At 32.6% G+C, this 19,804-nt stretch overlaps 1 protein-coding gene across 8 annotated transcripts in view; it reads right to left on the bottom strand.

The window, feature by feature from the left end:
• Nucleotides 1-19,804, bottom strand: part of PCDH7 (protocadherin 7) — a 421,527-nt gene that overhangs the window by 186,030 nt on the left and 215,693 nt on the right. The window lies entirely within an intron of this gene.

The following is a 19,804-nucleotide window of genomic DNA, read 5'->3' as shown; positions in this document are numbered from 1 at the left end:
TTGCTCTCAATACTTGTTTTTCAGAAATCATTAACTTTGTATGCTTATATTTAAATACAAAAACATGATAAATATATCTTTTAACTCTTTATTTTGAGAAGGTTTTATATGTAGTGGAGATAAACTTGGAAAAATATATATGCATACCTTATGGAAAAAAGAGCTATTGTAAAAAATGTTTAAAATAGCAGGGGAATTATACTTCCTTTGTGGAAAAAAATAAATCAACTTCGCATGCAAATATGTTTCATAGTATATTAGTTATGGAAGGGATGGAACATAGTGTAATTTTTCTCTAAGACAGATATTTGTGGATATATGTTTGCATTCTTGGTTCTGAATGTGATCCTAACCTTAACTCCAGTGTTTAGGAAAGCAACTATCACAAAGATCTTTGAGGTTTGAAACATGAAAATCCTTTTGGTCTTGCCTTAATCCTGTTTAGACAGGATGTCTCAAAATTTTTTCAATTTCTCAACTCTGGTCTTTGACACACTGCTTACGAATTGCCATTATCTCTGTTAAAAACAACATAACCCACCTAATGCTTAAGCAATAGTATTAGTCAGCCCTGGAGTTGAGAAATTTGGAAACTGATTGGTTATCATAAGAGTATAGCATCAAAGAATTCGGAAGGCATGAGCAGTTTCTAGGCCTGTGGAATTAAAAGACACAAACTCAAAATAGCAAACTTCATTTTTATCTGATGTGATTGTACATGCTCTTTTTGTAGCTTTTGCCTTGGTTCTCATAAATTTTCATGTTTTTGTCTCTAATTTAGAAAATACTAATTGATGATGCACATAATATTTAAATGCTTAAATCTCCCTACAAAATTAAAATCAATGTATTTCAGTAATATCAAAGTAAAATATTTTAAAACTAATTATTCCTACATTTAAATATCCTGAGTGATTATTTGGGGATTGACACTTAATCTTAGGAAGAATCATATGTGAGAAACTTGCAAGCCAAAAAAAGGAAAGAAGCCACATGCTCTTAATTTGTGGCCAGATACATCTAGCTTAAAATATAGCATTATTTTTATATGGGTCCCTAATATCCTAAGGATTTACATATAGTAAATTCTCCCTTTGGTCTTAGAAAGGGTAAATTATTATATAATTTATATAATATACTTAAAATGTGCACTGTACTGAGAGATACAAAAAATAATTAAAGATACACTTGAGAGAAACTTTGGAAAATAAATACACACACACGATCACAGAGGAACACTAATAGAGAAATATATGAAGATTTAACAAGTAATATAGACTGAGTTTATTAATAGTTGAATTTCTAAGTAACTGGAAGGACAGAAGAGTAACCCAAAAGATAATGTTAATCACAGGAGCTGACTGGAGGAGTTGTGTTAAGCTGGAATTTTTAGGAGTCATGAATTGATAGAGTGGCAAACAGAATTTTCTGGAAGGAGAGAAATAAAAATGATTCATATTAGAAAAGTAGGGGCCAGAATAATGAAAGAACTCCTGATGGCAAGGGGGTGTTTGGTAATAATTTGCTTAAGGACAGTGATATGAGCTAGATTTTCACCTGGTAAAAATAAAAAGGAAATACTGGACTCTATGATACATGAAGATAAGCAGATAGAGAGATGGTTGGTGATTATCACTGAGTGGCACTGATAATAGTTTGCAATGAAATTGATTTTCCAAAAGGACAGGAACTCTCTATCATGTAGATTAAAAAAAAATAATAATAAGTAAGAATATCATAGAGCATACTATGGGCCAGTCCATTGCCAAGTCTGCCTCCAGAATTTCTGTTTTGGGAAGAATGTATATTGATGATAGAAATATTGACATTAAAATATTGCTACAATCTTCCATGTAATTTAGTGACATAGCAGAGAGAACAAAGATGTTAAGCTGAAAAGCGAAAGAAGAATAAAACACAAGGCTTGGTTCATGTCCTCAAAACATTTCTTTAGGTGGAGTACAACAATAAGGGCTAAACATTGAGGTGGATGGGATTCAAAGGAGAAGAGTTAGAGGGAGAAAACTTTCTTAACAGGAAAGACACTGTGCTTCTTTTTAAAGACTGGGTAGGAAAAGGATAAAAGGATGGAAGAAACAGTTTGCAGAAAAGGAGACCGATAAATCCTAAGGCAGTGGGTGGGAAGTAGCGTGCTGAGCGGTGGCAAACCAGTGAAGAAGTTTGTCCAACCATAATTATTCATGTGGTGGAGAATTAACAGACCATGATGCTGAAATGAAGGAGAGAAGCATTAAGCAATATAATATGGGATATCAGTTTTGGCAGTGGGACCACGGTTTTCTGCTTCATATCCTTAAACATTTGTCAAAATCTGATGTGTCTGCTGAGAGATTACTCTTACCACACCACATAAACATTCCTGATAACGTTACTGTTTTGCTTATCCTACTAGTCGGCTGAATCTAAGAAGTAAATTTTCTGTAACAATTAGAAAACAGATATTTTACATCTGGGTCAGACTCTACAATGATTCTTGCCTACTCTTACATTCATACCGAGGGCTTTGCTGAACACGAAGTCCAACATATGACCCTGAGGAGGCCGTGATCTCATGCAAGAATGCATTTCAGACTTTGTTTCATACATATTATTGATAATGATGTGGCTTGATAATTGTCAAAAAGGGCATTTTAATAATCATAATGCCAGTGTTGGTAACGTGTTTGGGCAGATAATGTGTTTGGAGTGTGGAGGGGTGACCTTGGTTGTCTGCACTAACTCTGGCACGACAGGACTGATTTCCACCTTGGGTAGTACCAGAAGTGGCAACTGGGAAGTGGGTATCTGAAAATCCTTACAAAGGAAGGAATGCTATGTGTTCTTTAGGATTCAGGAAACTGTTCTATCCCAGAGATGAGACTGCCCACAGGAGCACACAGTATTTTTGAATTATAAAATTTATAATCATATAAATTCTGGATGAGTCTACTGGTCAGATTTAAGTACTGAGACCACAAGGAAGAAGAAAATAGAAAATGCATGTGAAAATAGGCATTGTGTAGACACTTCCTGGAGTGTTTTTTTTTTTTTTTTCATGAAAGAATAGTTGCTTATCAATCCTTTATTCAGCTCTCTTTAACAAGTGCTGTGTTTCCAGTACCCTGCATTATTTTGTATTGTTTTGTATTCCTGAGATTTAAAGGCATGGATGGCATAGCCTAATGGTAATAAAATTCAGCGAATAAAATGTTTAATACTGCCGCTTTTAATAAAACAATTGTATGATGAAAAAAGTAGTGAATAGTATTAAAAGGGCTTAGTTGTATACCTTACCTATTATTACTGAATTACATTTTAACTGGTTTTGATAAAAATATACATACAATTTAATGTACATATATTAATGGCAGTAAATAATGTTTAAACTTTCTTAAAATTACAGTAAAAACATGAAATATGCTTTTGCTTTTTCTCTGACTGAAGATGTTCATTAATTTTATTGACTATTTTACAAAATTCACAAATATTGTTACCCTAATTATTTACCACAAGTTTGATAATGACAGGTCTAATTGCCACACACAAATCTGGAATGGTTGGGATAATTTTTTTCTTATGTGACAAATTTATTAAAATTTCAAGTTTTAGATGCATTGAAAGCATTTTATAAAACTTCTAACAAATCTACAATATTTTGTTTAATTATTTTCAAATTCCCAATGTTTTACAAATCTGCCCTCTAGAAATCACACAATTTATAGCGTGACCCACTATGTGCTTTATAACAGTTAGTAACTTATATTCGTACCTGGTTAATCATTGACTAATACATTAAGTAATATTTGCTTTTATTTTCATTTTAATTAATACATGCTTTTACTCAGTTGATATAATTAATTTTCTAAATTTATTTTTCCCAAAGAACACATTTAAAAATGGGCCCTGCTCATTCTCTTATTGAGTTATAACTATTTGTTGGTTTGTAAATTTATAAAATTATGGAAAGCCTAAGCCCTTCTTAGAATTTCTGTCACTGGAGGTTCGTATGTCAACTTGTTTATTCCATTTTTGTTCATTAAATATTTAAGGAGCATTCAGTCTGTGCGAATATTGCTTAAGCCAGTGAAACTCAAACTTCTGGGGTTTAGGACTCTTTTCATACCGTTAAAAAATAGGGAAACCAAAAAGCTTCTGTTTATGTAGAGCATATCTATTGATATTAAACTTATTCAAAATTAAAGCTAAGACACTTTCAAAATACTTATAAATGTATTTGAAAATAGCTGTAATAAATTCAGCATATACTAACATAAATAAAAAGGTTTGTATTAAAAATTACTATATTCAAAAAAAATCAGTGAGAAGAGTGACAGTGTTTTACATTTTTGCAAATTTCTTTAATGATTGGCTAAATAGAAGACAAGTGAATTCTCTCTGCTGTGAATCCTCTTTGTTGCAATTTCACAGGGCTTATAGATTCAGGGAAATTCCATTGTTCACTCCTGAGAGAATGAGAATGGAAAGAGTAAATGACATCCTAATATTATTATGAAAATGATATTGAGAACCAGAGGTTACCAAACCATGCTTTGAGAACTCCTAGCTTATACTCGCTCAATGTTGAGTTGAATAAAAAAAGAACCCTGCCCTCATGGAGGTCACATTTTAACAAAGAGGAAGATAAGTAAATTTTAAAGATATAATGGATATATGTTAATATGTACTAATAGACATGTGTTATAATGTCTATTAGAGGCTCAAGATGGAGATGAGTGTTTTAAAAAACAGAAATATTATAACCGGAAAGAAACTAACTTGAAAACTCCATGCAGATCTCAGAAAACCCACAGCAAATCTTGATTTCCATCCACTAACCCACTCCAGGAACAAACAAAACAAACTACAACTCAAAAAAGAAGTATACCAGAATCTTTACAAAAATTGAAGGAAATGTGAAAAGAATAACACGGATGGGAGAAAACTTCCTGAAGACAGAAAATTAGCCAACCTCTCCACAGCTAATAGAAAGTTTCCTGACTGAACCTTATTGTCTTTGAAATTAGATTCCAAATTATTTTAGTAAAGAATTAATTAACTAATTAACATTTAATCACATATGGTCAATGTAGTAAGAATTTGAACTAAGCAACCATGATGTTCTCAACCTGGAGTTGTTCATAAAGTCTACCAATTAATGCTCAGTTAGGCAAAAAATAATTTCATTAAGGGTGTGATATAGAAAGTGCTGTGCTTTTTCTCCATACTAGGTGTGTACCATCCAGATGCTGTCTTTGATCTTCAAGGTTGTTAATGGATAGAATGCTGAGAAGTCTTTCTCAAGTATAAAACAAAGATTTTCTGTAGATGACTTAGTTCTGTCAGTTAGGACATGAGGAAGAAAAATATGCTTAGTAGAGAAGCATAGTTTTGAAATGTAATATATACTCTCTTCATCAAGGCCCAGGTTTAGCATTTTATGAAATGCTATAAGTATACTATCTCAGGCACAAAACTCGCAGTAACACACGCAAGGACAATAAAGTCAATTTTAATTTTAGGTAGGAAAGGGATATTCTACAAAGAGTTTAGGATTAGCCTGTTCCTTTGTTTATAAAGTGAGCTTTACAATAATTAATCATTTTGGCTAATTACCACGGAAATCTAATCCAGGCTGCATTATCAGAAGAGCAAGCAAAAGAACAGAAAGCATCAGAGCCAAGGTAATAATGGAAGTTGTGGGCAGACCCTAGACCCAGAGAATATTCTTCATTAATTAATTCATTCAGCAAATATTTACAAACAATCTATTATATGCCAGTTACTGCCCAATTAACTGAAGATAGAATTGTGAACATGAAAATATGGTCTTCATCCTCATGAAGCAGATGTAAGATAACTGCACCCAATGCATATACAAATAATTACAGAAATTCTTTTTCAAAAATGTTTGTTTTGTTTTCAAAATTACATATCTTAAAAACTAAACCAAGTTCTTCAGTTTATAATCTCTCATATTCTGACTTGAAAATACTGATAGAATATATCCAAAGAGAAAACAGGTTTTTTTAAAAACCATCTCATCCTCATCTACGATTTAGAAATGACTGTCCTAATCGCTGAAATTAAATATTAACTGGTCATTTTTACCTCCATTTTCCTGTCTCTCATGAGCATGCATTTGTGTGAAGACAGGTAGCTCATATCAATAACTACCACATTCCCATTTTCAGTTCTAGGGTAAAATCTCCTTATTCAGCCATCCTTTCCAAAAGTACAATTTGCTCATAGGTTCTTCTTTTAAATATTTCGGGCCTTTACAAGTTTCTTGCTGCCTCCCTCTTCTTAGTATCAACTCTCATATTACAACTTTGCCAAGTCAAACAACAGTTGTCAATTCTGAGTCAATTTATCCACAAGAAAGTAATGATCTACTCACAATCGGGAAACATTCTTTTGTCAAAAATGCTTCAGTCTTGAATAAGATTAACAGAAGCCACGCAAAGCCATTTTGAGTTTATCCAAAGTAGAAATAACTCCATTCTGCACTGTTATTTATAATTTCAAACCTCAAGGAATGATTATTCATAGATATGTTGGAATGGAAGGAAAGTAAAACAGTCTGTTCACCCCATCCTTCATTTAAAATACTTCACACATATACTTATAATATATTTTAATTTATTTTTAAAACATGAGTTGTTCTTTGTGTATAAAGCATCTCAGACTTTTACTAATTTTTTTAAAAATTATTTTCTCCTCAACATATTCATGTACAACCAAAGAGATAAGCAGCATGTTTTTCTAAGTTGGAATTCTGTTAATACATAAGAACACCTTTTTTGAAGACTTTCATTTAAATTACCTGAACTAAAGTGCCAACTCTGGGCATTGCTATTCCCCTAAAGCATATATCTTATTTCATTCTGTATGTATGTATTCATAATGTTTTATTTCAAGCCTATAAAATATGGTATACTCTTGAGAAATTTTACATCATAAAACTACAGGAGGGCAGTACACGTGCACATGTTTTCACACTTCCACAAAATTTGCCGATTTCTCTGTATTTGAATCAGCTGTCTGATTTATTTGACTCTAATCAATTTTAATAAATAGCATATGAGCATGCTAATATATGTGAATTACCTGTTCTTTCTTTATTTTCCCACATATATGCTCTTTTGTATTTCACTTCATCAGTTTTCTGGGGTTAGGGTGTCAGACTCGAAAATAAGCCATATGCCCCTTGAATTCCTTTGTAAAAATAACAGCTAAGTTTATTTTTAAAATATTGTGTGCAAAGAAACTAAACCTTTGTCTTTCATATACTCTATCTGTATTTATTCTGTTGTAGTGTATTTTCTTCTGTTCACAAAAAATATGATTTTATAAAATTACAAGATTTTATAAAATCGTACACTTCGTGGCTATGCTTTTTGGCTCTTTTAAATATTCAATTAGCATGTCAATGAATAGGGGTTCACTGTAAGAAAAAGAATCCCATATCACCTTTTTTTTTTTTGGAAACTAATCTCACTGACTAAACAAGCTATATTTCTCAACTGAGTTTCAACCAAAAGCAATTGAGTGAATGAATTGTTAAAAACTTTTTAAAAATTCAAGACCAAAAAAACAGGCTCACTCTTTAAAATGTGAACTAAAAGTTTTAAAATTTTAATTCGTGGAAAAAGAAGGAAGACTTACACATACTTCAATATGACAAATGTTGCCTCTGAGCACTGGCATAACCCTGAATCCTTCTCATCTACACACCAATACTTCTAGTTTTATGGAAATCACTGGCCCCAGTGTCCAGGTTTTGGCTCACCAAACTTGACCTGTTTTCCTGTGGAACATGAATCCAGTTAGCTTCCTCCTCTTAACTATTCTTTCATTTCTTGCCAATGAAAGAAATGGGTAAGGGTATATTTCAAAAGCAGGTATGCAAATGGGATATGTTATCTTCTGTGGATGACCGATTATTTCTAAAATAAATGTTTATTCTAAATTTTCCTCCGTCAGATTTAGATATGCAGAGCCAGGCCGTGCATGATTAGAAATGCTGAAGGCATCCCTCTGCAGTGGTTCATGCTTTTGAGATTTCAAATTACAACAGCATCCCATTTTTATTAGGTACTACTGGAATATTCTCCAATGTGTATATTAGATTCCTTTATAGAGACAGTCATGTTCTTACAAGCCATAAATTTAATAAATCATCAGTTATATAACTTTCATTCTCACATTTACATTACCAAGTATTTTATGGAGCAATTTTCTTAGTCATGGCAGTGAGACTGTTGAATGAGATAAATAAATAAATAAATACTATTTCAACATAAAACATTTAACTCCAAAGGAAAATAGCCATGCTGGAGGCTTACAAGAATGTAATTCACTATTAAAGAGAATTCAAGTATCAGTAGGGTCTATCTTGGATTGCATCCATGAAGGTTTATTATGAGTAGCTTCAGAAGGACTTTATTATACCAAGCATTGCAAAAGCCAGGGACAGAGTTATAGCTGAGAGAAAGAGGATGAAAAGCCTAATATATCACAATATTAAAATGGTTATAATAAATAACTGGTGAATCTACAATAGACTGTTCTAAGTTTTCAGAAGAAACCTGAAATACCAACTTGGTCAGAATCAGTCTCAGGGCACAGAATTTCTTGTTGAAACCTGTTGTTGTGCATTAACAGTGCCAGGCTTAAGTGCCGCCAGGAATTTTTAGGCTTTTATTAAAAAAAATACAGTCCTTTGTAAGGAAAACCAGAGCTTTAGGTGTAAAAGATATTTTGAAATGATGAAATAGTTGAGCAATCCAGTGAAATAACCTTGAAGCTATATTTCAAAATACTTTAAGTAAACATTCATCTATTTTAACCTAATCAACATAACTCTAAAGTCTATATTGTAAAAAAGTAAGCACACATCTAATTCCCAGGGGTGGGGTGGGGAGCACATTAGAGAACTATAGCCTTAAGTTAAACTTACAGTTTTTTTCAGAATTATACTTAAAGGATTATGTTATTAAATTCCAGGTCTGTATGCTAAGTAATAACGGAAAATGAACCAAACTTAAAAGGCAAATGTGCTAAAATTTTTTCTATTTATAATTTAATAAGGCTTACACGAACATGGGAAGCATTACTTATTTTTACAATATAAAGTGCCAATGCAGCAGGAGATGGTCAAGTTTGCAATGCATGAAACCACGGATGTTAACTTAGTAGATCATTTCCAAAACAAAACCTTTCGGAAAGCATTATGTATAACTCAAATTATTCCACAAGGTGCTCTAAACTGCTCCGCCCAGCCTATCAAACATGGAGTGTTTGTGTATATGTGTGTGTGTGTGTGTGTGTGTGTGTGTGTGTATTTCACTGGTGAGTAATGCTGAGTCTTCTTTGGAGTTTGCTGATAAATTTCAGATTGTGTATCCAAAAAATTCAGTAGCTGGGAAGTCAAATTCTATACACCTCGACACATAAGACATACTATTTATGGTTTAAATTGTTTAGGAATGCACATCCGGTGCAAGTAGATAGTTCATGAAGTCCAATCAACAAGGAAGCTAAATAAATGAAGTGTAAAAAATATTAAAATGGATCTTATAGTTCTTTGGAATCAATGGCAGTAACCTTCCTGTAGAAAGAATGTCTGTCTGAGCAGTAACAGGCAGTGATACTTCTTAAGCTGCTGAAATGAAAAGAGCTCAGAAGCAGACATCTTTTCATGTAGTTCTATTACTTTTTCTGTTCTTTTTCCTCTATTGAGGCAGGGAACTACTTCAGAAATGCCCTGCCTTCTTTCCAGTTTAGGGAATGAGGCCTTACCACGGATGCTAAGAAAAATACCATAATTACAAACAAGCAGTAGGGGCAGGTTAGGGCTTTCAAATTGTTTAATGACTAGATCAATTATTAGCAAATTAAATAAGCCAGATTCTCCATGAAAACAGGTAATTTCGTTTAATTTCACATTGATATATGCCTCATCTTTTCTGCATATGTGTTCCTAAATACATGAAGTGATTGTCTTATTTTGAAATGAAAAAACAAAAAAAAATCCAGTATCTTAAACACTAGCTCCATTTTACAAGACATATCTTCTCCTGACTACTAAAATCATTTATTAAGATACACTATTTGAGAAGAGGGGAACTTGGAAATTCTTTTTGGCTGGTGTATATATTCTCTTTAAACTTGTTTATGCCAGTGAATTCAACATCCTTTTTCAATTTATTTTAATTTACTACTGTAAATAAGGAAGCTGCTTATTCTTAAGCAAGTTTGAGCAAGTTTAACAATTTAGATCAACTGGTAGGCCAATTCAAAATAAATATTCCCTCTTTATTGGGGGGGGGGAGTTGTATTGCAGTTAAAAATATTTTTGCCCAAGTCTTGAAATATTTAAGACATTTCTAATTCAATCATATATTGTAACATTATATTATTTAAATTAGTCTAGCAGTTCTGAAGGTAATGGTATGGGTATGGAAGTATTTTTTTTTTCCTATATTTATCCCAGAGAGAGGAAATTTTTTTGGAAGTAAAATCTCTGAGTTAAACATTTCACTTGTATTTTTGCTTATATTGAAATTTCCTACATTACTGAGACAATATTAAAAGTATTAAATAAACTCTTTAAACATCTTTTTAGTGCTTACTTTACTGAATAGTTTGCATAATTAAATAGTTAATTGCTTTGCTTCCACAATCTTTGGGAGGCATGGAACTAACTGGAAAATCAGGCTCCTAAGGCTGTGTTTTCTTGCATATATTCAGTGGCCCACTGAACCAAGCACCTGCCTTCCCTTGGCATAAAGAAGAAATAAAGCAGTATCTGTGCATATATGTGTGTGTGTGTGTCTGTGCTTAAACATATACAAAGAGATATACAAAAATGAACTGACAATGGAGGTCATAAAGAGTATAACTATCAAGTTTAATCAGTGAATGAAGTGCTTATAAATTTCAGATTGTGTATCCAAAAAATTCAGTAGCTGGGAAGTCAAATTCTATACACCTCGACACATAAGACATACTATTTATGGTTTAAATTGTTTAGGAATGCACATCCGGTGCAAGTAGATAGTTCATGAAGTCCAATCAATAAGGAAGCTAAATAAATGAAGTGTAAAAAATATTAAAATGGATCTTATAGTTCTTTGGAATCAATGGCAGTAACCTTCCTGTAGAAAGAATGTCTGTCTGAGCATTGATTCTTCACTATTTGGGGCATATTTTCATTTCTTTAAGCAGCTCATGATGCTCATTCTATTATCCAGTTATTATGGGAAAAAATCTATTAGCCTTTTCATGAGTTTTGTTATATGAATACATTACCAACAATTTCATTTATAATCCTAGATACATATCAATATTTATGCCAAAGTCACAATTTAGAGTGGTTCTTGATGACAAAATACAATAGTGTTTAAAAAAAGTACCAAAAATATATTGTGTTTTAAATTCACACATATAAAAATAGGAATTCCTTTTATATCACAGAAACATAGGCAGCCATTGATTATTGATTGCCTCCCTTAGACAATAAGGCAACAAGTGATCAGTGATTTGCTTAAGCTACATAGTATATTAGTGCTTTTAACAAATATACAATAAAAACTATTTTTTTCCTTTTTAAAACTATTCTTTAAATAGAAAGAGCAAGAGTAATAAATCATAATAGCCACCATGTATTGAATACTTAGTCTTATAAGGTGTTATACCACAATTTTGTATCTTTTGCTCAGTATCATCAACTATAAAATGCAAATATTACCTTCATCAGAGAGATTCTATAAGGCAAAAATGAATATTTAGAATCTCTAGGTAAGCTCTAATGTACTATAAAATTATCTATTATTTTAATTATTCCTTACTCCCTATATCATTTTTATTAGATGTTTAATAAGGATACTATTTCTTCACACTAGCCAACTTTTTGACAGATTATCCATGTCATGGTATGTTGCTATTTTCTGGTACTTATCTATTTTCATGTATTTATGAAAGAGTAAAACTATAATTCATTTGCCTCTAATATTAGGGACACTTCTTGATGACTCAGTCCCTTTAGAATCATTTCATCCCTCTATGTTTAAATTATACTATAATTGGGATGTCTTGCACTGTGCTCTGATAATTATCTCAAATACCCCATAAAAGTTGAATTCAACATTTGTAAGTATATTTGGCTTAATAAGAAGCTTAAATGGAGACAGGAATAACTGTTATGAATTGGTGTCTAATTGGAAGATTATGTCCACACTCTTTGATTTGGGGTAGTCTTTACAAGGCTTTCTTATTCCCATGAATATTTAAGAGTTGCCTATAGTATCAGCCTTTTAGTCCCTGCTCTGCTACTGGGCACTGAATGATCTTTAATAATTATTATTTGATACACATCACTTTGAGTTACTGGTTTCTGTCATTTACTACTCCTTAACAATAAATCCAGGAAAATATATGCAGACCTCTTAAGGAGGTGGCATAAAATAAATGTGAAACTATTAATTTGTTCTCTTTGTCTCTGGATTAACAAAATTATATTTGTTATAAACAGTACTATATGTTCACTGTAAATAGAGACCCTTGAGCTCTTAGTCTAGAAACATGGAAATCAATATGGAACTCAAGTAAGGCCAATAGACAATTTATTTCTATGGCTAAGTATAAGCAAGGCCAATGAACATTTTTGTTGGTAGGAAAAGAATCACGTACTTTATACATTTTGTGAACATTCAGAGTCTGAGCTAATGTAACAATAGATAACTGTGGAACTAGAAGGATTTTAAATTATCTATAAAATACCAAACATAATGAAGTGGTCATTTGATAAAATATTAGATGATAATTACCCAAGAAAATGTGTACATATATAATTACACAATAAGCCTCTGGGGTAGATAGAGCAGGAATTATTGTAATTACAGTTCCCATTTTATAAGTGAGGGAGACATGATATAAATTGACCTAGTTTCCCTTCCTGGAAGGTGATGGAGCTTGAACTGGAACCCACAACTCTGGCTCCAATTATTTGCAAATGTAAAGATTATTTTATAAATTACAACACAGCAGAATTAAATTAGATTTAAGAAGGACTTCTTTAAGCTGCAAATTTCTGGAATAGATTTTTCTAAGAAGTCCCCCAAATGGAATGGAGAAATTTGATAGTCAGAAACAACTCAAATACAATGACATTTGGTAGAGAAAATGAAATATGTGATCCATAAAAGGTTATAGATAAGGTAATAGAAAGGAGAAAACGTACATGGGATGGTAAGGTTCAGGGGGAGACAAAGAAGTAAGATTATTACAAACACAAAAAAATAAGTAAAAAACAGAAGAGGCAATGTGTGTTACAGTCCTCTAAGTCTCCTTCAGAAATAAAGTGAATGTCAGAGAAAAGTAGAAATTTTCATTGGGGTTGTTTTGGTTTGCTAAAGCAAACAAAATGCAATATACCAGAAATGGGCTGGCTTTTACAATGGATATTTATTAACTTACAATTTACAGTTCTTGGGCCTTGAAAATGTCCCACTCAAAGGATCAAGAGGGTGGACAATACCTGAACCCTGAAGACAGGCTGAAAGAAGAATAATGTACATTCCCTGCTATTTTCAATAAGAACAGCAAAAAAACAAAAACAAAAACACAGAAGCTAAATAATCAAGTCAGAAGTCCTGTACTTTGTGCTCTGAAATAAAATGTTGTTACTTAAGAAAAACATACGTGGGAACCTCTAAACCCATGGACAATTGATAGAACTAATTTAATAACTACTTGATCCTGGGGACATAGATAAAAGTCTGACAGACCTACAAAAGAAAAAGCATGTGGGTTTGATTTCACAAAAGAGGATAAAATCAGTCTGGGGCTGAAATAGGCAAGAATTAGATTTTAAATCTTCCTTATTCTGAGAAAGAGAGATCAGACAATGTTGTCCAGGAAACTAGAAGTACCTCTCAAAATTGAATTCTCAAAGAACTAGTGAAGGCTGAATACAATTGATCACACCAAATAAAAGGCAGTAAGGTTAAGGGGGAAAATTCTGAGAAAATATGATTCTGTGTGAACACATTGTTCAAAGACAATGTATGGTTAATTGCCTTGACTTGAGTTATGGGAAAGAATAAGGATAGGGTCTTAATGCTCAATTTTCTCAAAGAATTTGTGCAATTGAGGATTGGGCTTATTTTAGGTGAGAATTATCTGAAAAATACTGACTTTGTAAACAATGATTTTTAAAACTACATTATCAGCCTGAGAGATGTTTCTTATTCACACAGTTTTTGAGTATCAGGTATAATGTATACAAGAGTAACAGCAGGTAACTCTGCCAGTTAACAAAAATTATGGGTAATTGGTGAATGTTTAGATAATACAAAGACCCCTTACATTATGGATCAGAAACAAGGAAGGAAGCAAAATCTGTCTATACAAGCATGTCTAGAGCTGAAAATGAGAAAATGATTTACTTTAAAATCATATACTTAAAAAAAAAACGAAGAATTTCCAAATTCTTTGACAGATGGTCCTAAAGAGAAGAGAAAACAAAACAAAACAAAAAGAAGTTTGAGACACAGGATTTAAGTTGGTGTCCAGTACTGAAAGAGGCACTGAAACTAGTAGGAAACCAAAGCAATCTGTTTTTCAGAAGATGGTCGCCATTGGGGTGGGTTTGTTTCAGCAGGTCTCATGAACCCTCTCTAGATTTGCATGAAGAATCTTTTTCCTCTGATTCCATGCTTGCCAAGCAACCTTCTAGGAGAGATGCAGATTTCCCTTGGATCTTCTTAAGGCAAAGGGTGTTGCTGTTTATCTGGGACATTCCTGTTTCTTGAATGGGACATTCTCCTTTCTTAATTTAATAAACCAATAATTTGATTTTACATTAGGATCTTGTAACATTGTTGAGAGGTGGTCAAAATCCTTACTTCTGTAAAATTCTGAGAAACTGGTAACTAAGAAACAATGGACACAAAGGGGAATAAATTTACATTGATGGTTGTCTTTCTTGAGATAAAAATATCAAAGTGGCATCTGCCTGGGAAAACATTATTAGTAAGATTTGTACATAGTATATTTGGAGATATTTGTTCCCTTGGATGGTATACTAGCTATGGCAAGCATCAGTGATAATGCATATCTGTGGTCTTATGCACATATAATATAGACTGAAATTGGACAGTCCTTGTATTATAAAATTTGTCTTATGAAAATTCCATTTTCATTATTTTATATTTTAAAGGACATCTATTTGCATGGTATTCGTGTCAGCTGATAGCACTATTAGACTATCAGGAATCCTAGAATTACAAAATAAAATGTTATTAATGATGACCAGAAAAATATAAGCAATCATTGCATCTCACCATAACTGCAATTTGTCAGGCACTATTTTAATTTCAAACTAGTGAGATGGGCAGAACATGGCCTAGTATGAAATATAAAAGTCATATGAGAGGCCCAAACTCATTTAAAATATTGATTATTTTATCACTTAAGGAAAGATGGCAAAGCTATTACACAGAAATCTGAATCTGTGTAGTACTTTCAGAAAATTTTGTAAAAATATTCATGAAAAATAGTAGTATCAGATGATTAGAAAATCATTAAAATTGATGTCAAAGGATGCAACCATGCCATGTCTCTGATAATGACATCGTCTTGGGATTGGTGACCTAGGAGAGAAATTCTCAGCTACATTCTTAGGCTATTTTTCCTGGTCTCCAGTTTAATCAGTTGCCATACTTTTATGGAATCTGTGTCAACAACATAGAAACCCTAAGATCATATCATTAAATTCCATTTTTTTTCTTTTAAACACCTATGTATAGGGATTATTACAAATGCATCATGCAAGGGTGAACAAGGCAAGGTCTCGTCATCAAAGAGTTTACAGTACAGTGGAGAGAGAGGATTTTAAAAAAATGTGCCTCCCACTTTGGAATGCCAGTTCTGTTCATTAATCAAGCTCTCTGCCTGATCTTATTTGCCTCCTATTTTATCTTCATCTCTGAAGAAATGGACATTTGATAACCACTACTTTCCTGATTCTAATTTCTCCCAAGGCCGGCCACATTTTGTTTGTTGCTTTTATTTTGTTTTTAATATCCTTCTCAGTTTCCTTCACTGATATTCATCTCTCCATTATTCCCTTAAATTTCAGTATTTCTTAATATTATGTTTAGGGTATCATTTCTTCTCTAGCACCATATGCTTTATTGGTGGTCTCATCCTTTTCCAAGATTTCATAACCACCAGTGGACTTTATTTCTGCTACCTACCTAAACACCCAAGTTTCAGTTTTACATTTCCAGTAGCCTGCTAAATATCCCTGCCTTTTTCAAAGGTACCTTACATTTTAACCAGAATCATTTCCCTGGAAACATGCTCCTGTTTCCATTTTCCACAGCTTGGCAAATAGCACCATTTCCCCATCCTCTCAGGTAGGTGTCCTTGGTATCACTCCGCTTATCTATATTTTTATTTATCCAATCCCTACTCACCCCATCCTCCAAGGTTTGGCTACGATTTTCCGTACCTCACCATATCCTCATTTGGTTCTATTTCACTTACTCTCTCCATATAGTGCCTGTCATGCCTTCCCTTTTAAATTCCTACAAGGCAGAGATGACGTTTTACTCACCTTTGGGTGGATCCTTCATGGAAATTTGCATAGAATAAAAGTTCAATAAATGGTTATTGAACTTAATTCAATGAATTCTTATAATACTCCAGATTCCCTGTTCATTGTATAAAATCTTGGCTATGGCTGCTATGACCTTTGCTACAAATGCTGGGTTGATGAAATGTAGTGTTGCATTACATGGAAACAATGGCACGATTCAGCCTCGAGTGCTGTGCCTCAAAGGAATGCAACCTCAGAGAAGGATACCAGTCTGAGGCCCCCTATTACCTAATAAGTATGGATGGAGAGCATTTCTGGGCAGATATAAAACAGAAATGAATGAGTAGAAGATTTTTAAACAGCAGGATGCTGTTTTGTTATCTTTTATCCCCATAACATTTTATATCAATTGTTGCAGATTTCATCAGAACATATAGCATCAAAAGTTAGTTTCTTTGAGATTATCATATCTCAGCAGTGAAAGTCTCTTTTAAGGGGTGCACTTAAATTTGCAAGTGTTTCAGATATTTTGTGGTTTGTGTAATGCACTTACAAACAGATTTTCTGGACAGTAATGAGAAGGCATGCTAAGATAACGAGACCTAATGCCAAAAAACCTAACAAGACCTAATGTCAGAAAACCTATCAATATAAGTAAAGTAAAATTTATCAAAAACAAATTTTTAAAACCAGGCAACCTGTTGTCTGTATTTCAGATAAAAAGGGAATGTGGCATAAAGATAAATATCCATAAATGTACCTTGGGAAAAAAGTTGCAAGTAACACAAAAAGAATGAATTGGTTTCACAAAAAATAAACCTAATCTAATCCAATCTAGTCTAATTCTATCTTATCATTTATATAATTTGAGGAATAGAATTTGCCTTCTGAAAAGAACTACAAATAACTTCAAAGATTATTTACAGGCTATTATTAATTTCAAAGGGCTTTATTTAAATCACATGCATTTTAAGTCATCATCTATGTTTACAGGCAAAAAGAGAGAGGCAGCATTATTATGTTGTACACTTCAATCTGGATTTAGTGACACAGACCAATTTCATCAATTCTAAATTTAGAGTCTTTAATCCAATTTTATTTAGCAGCAAATTAAAAAAAAGAAAACATGTAAAAGAGAAACATTAACTCTATTAGAGAAAGAAAACCAAAATAATCTGAATTTATTTTGTTTAACATGAAGGGCCAATTTAATAATTGGTTTCTAAACTATGTCGAAGGTAGACAGGTAAAGAGAAAGGATGTGAAGCAGATAGCATTTCAAGGCCTTCTTCCATTACAAGATTTTTTTACATATATATATATATATATATATATATATATATATATAATGTAAAAATCTCAAGAGATGCATTATAACGTATAATTGTTTCATCAGAATATTTTTCTTCCTTCACTGTCCTTCATAGTACTTTGCACTTCTCTAATGAGCTTCTACTTTTTCATAATATGGTGTATTTATTTCAATCAAGGTTGTATCTCACCAACATAAGGGCTTCCATCTTGAGGAAGGGGATTCTTTCTCATTAACTTAAATCCTCAGAAATCCATATTCATATCTATTTTCAGTGCATGTTTATTGAATTAATGTGGATAACCAGAGCTTTGCCACTATATAATTACCCCATAAAACAAAAGACATGAAAGATATTGGTGTGCTTTACCCTACCTAACAAGAGAATGTTTTACTTACAAAAAAAAAAAAAAAAAAAAAAAAAACTTGCAATAGAAGAGGTAACAATGAAGTGTTTTACCATAAAAGAATATCGAGATGAAATCGTTGTTCAGTAAGTGGACTAACTGTAAAAGTACTAACTACCTTTTAAGAGCCAAATTTCAGGCTTTCTTTCACTACATAGAAGATGCTTGTTGCATTTATTTCAGTCACATCAAGTTTTTTATACATAAATATGGACAAAAATCAGAGGAAAAGTCAAAGTATATGCAATCTATAAGCACAAAAGAATGCAGGAAAGATGAGAATAACATCTTAACCAAATAAGGCACTAAACATAAACTGCATTATTCAACAAGTGTGGTACGCTAAACTCACATAAGCAAATGCTTTGAAATTCTGGAGGCAAACTCCAAAGTCACTTTGAGATTTGATGAGAGCTCATTCCCTCCTCAAATGTCATAAGGGTTCAGCACAGTGATCTAGTTTTAAAGGACCAAATTAGAATAAAAAGGATAATACCGACCACACATTTTATCAGTGTTAATTATTAATACAAAGATTAAAACCCAAGAGGGTTAGAGTCCAGTGAACATACTAATTGGACACTTTTTTCAGCTCATTTTCTGTCAACGTGAATATTCTGCAGCAAATTCAAAGAGAAATATACACCTGATGAAGAATGAATTTGACTGAAACACTTGAGTATAAAATGTAAGAACACTTAAAAAGAGGGAAAATAATGTAGAAAGATAACAATGACACTTTTCTGCCTTAGGTGGCAATGAGTATAAAGAGACTGAGTTTACTAGATGCCATTCTAGAGCCTTCCCCATACTAGACCCTTGTAGTTTAAAAGATCTTGCCTCTGAGTGTTACCTACATTGTACTCTACAAAAGGGAGAAACTGAATGGAAAGTAGATAAAATGAGAATACTGCTCTTGCCAATAATTTTAGAAAGACATCTTTATCAGACTAAACATGATTAAGCCTCATGATTAAGCCATTGTGCTATGTTAAATCTACCTAAAATTTTTAATCTTAGCAATCTGTTTTCATTACTATTTAAATAAGGATAATCAATACTTTTATCATCAATTATATACTGAAATTGTTACTATTCATTATTTAATTAGAAATTATTATGTGCTATTATCTCATATAGTTTTTTTCCATAGTCCTGTGATTTTTAATTTAAGAAGTAAGAGGTAAGAAAAGTACACTGCTGCGAAGCAGAAGAACCAGGATTCAAATCGATGTTATTATATTTCAAAGCCCGTTTTTATACAACTACACTATGCTCGCAACATTTCCTATTCTCCTTTAGAACTAAATACCATTTTTCAGAGTTGTTGAGATTGCATTGCTCTTTTTACAACTACAAAACTGCCATAGCACACATCTTGATTGGTTGAGACCTGATTCAGAGACAGTCTTTGTAATTGCTTCCTTTCTATAACTGTGAAGAACTAGAATTGAATAAGGGCCTCCCAAAGTGGGGTAC

This window comes from Choloepus didactylus, chromosome 3, assembly GCF_015220235.1.
Source record: "Choloepus didactylus isolate mChoDid1 chromosome 3, mChoDid1.pri, whole genome shotgun sequence".
In the NCBI taxonomy this organism is placed as follows: Eukaryota; Metazoa; Chordata; class Mammalia; order Pilosa; family Megalonychidae; genus Choloepus; species Choloepus didactylus.
Note: the sequence above shows the minus strand (reverse complement) of the source record. Positions and strands in the feature narration are given on the sequence as shown.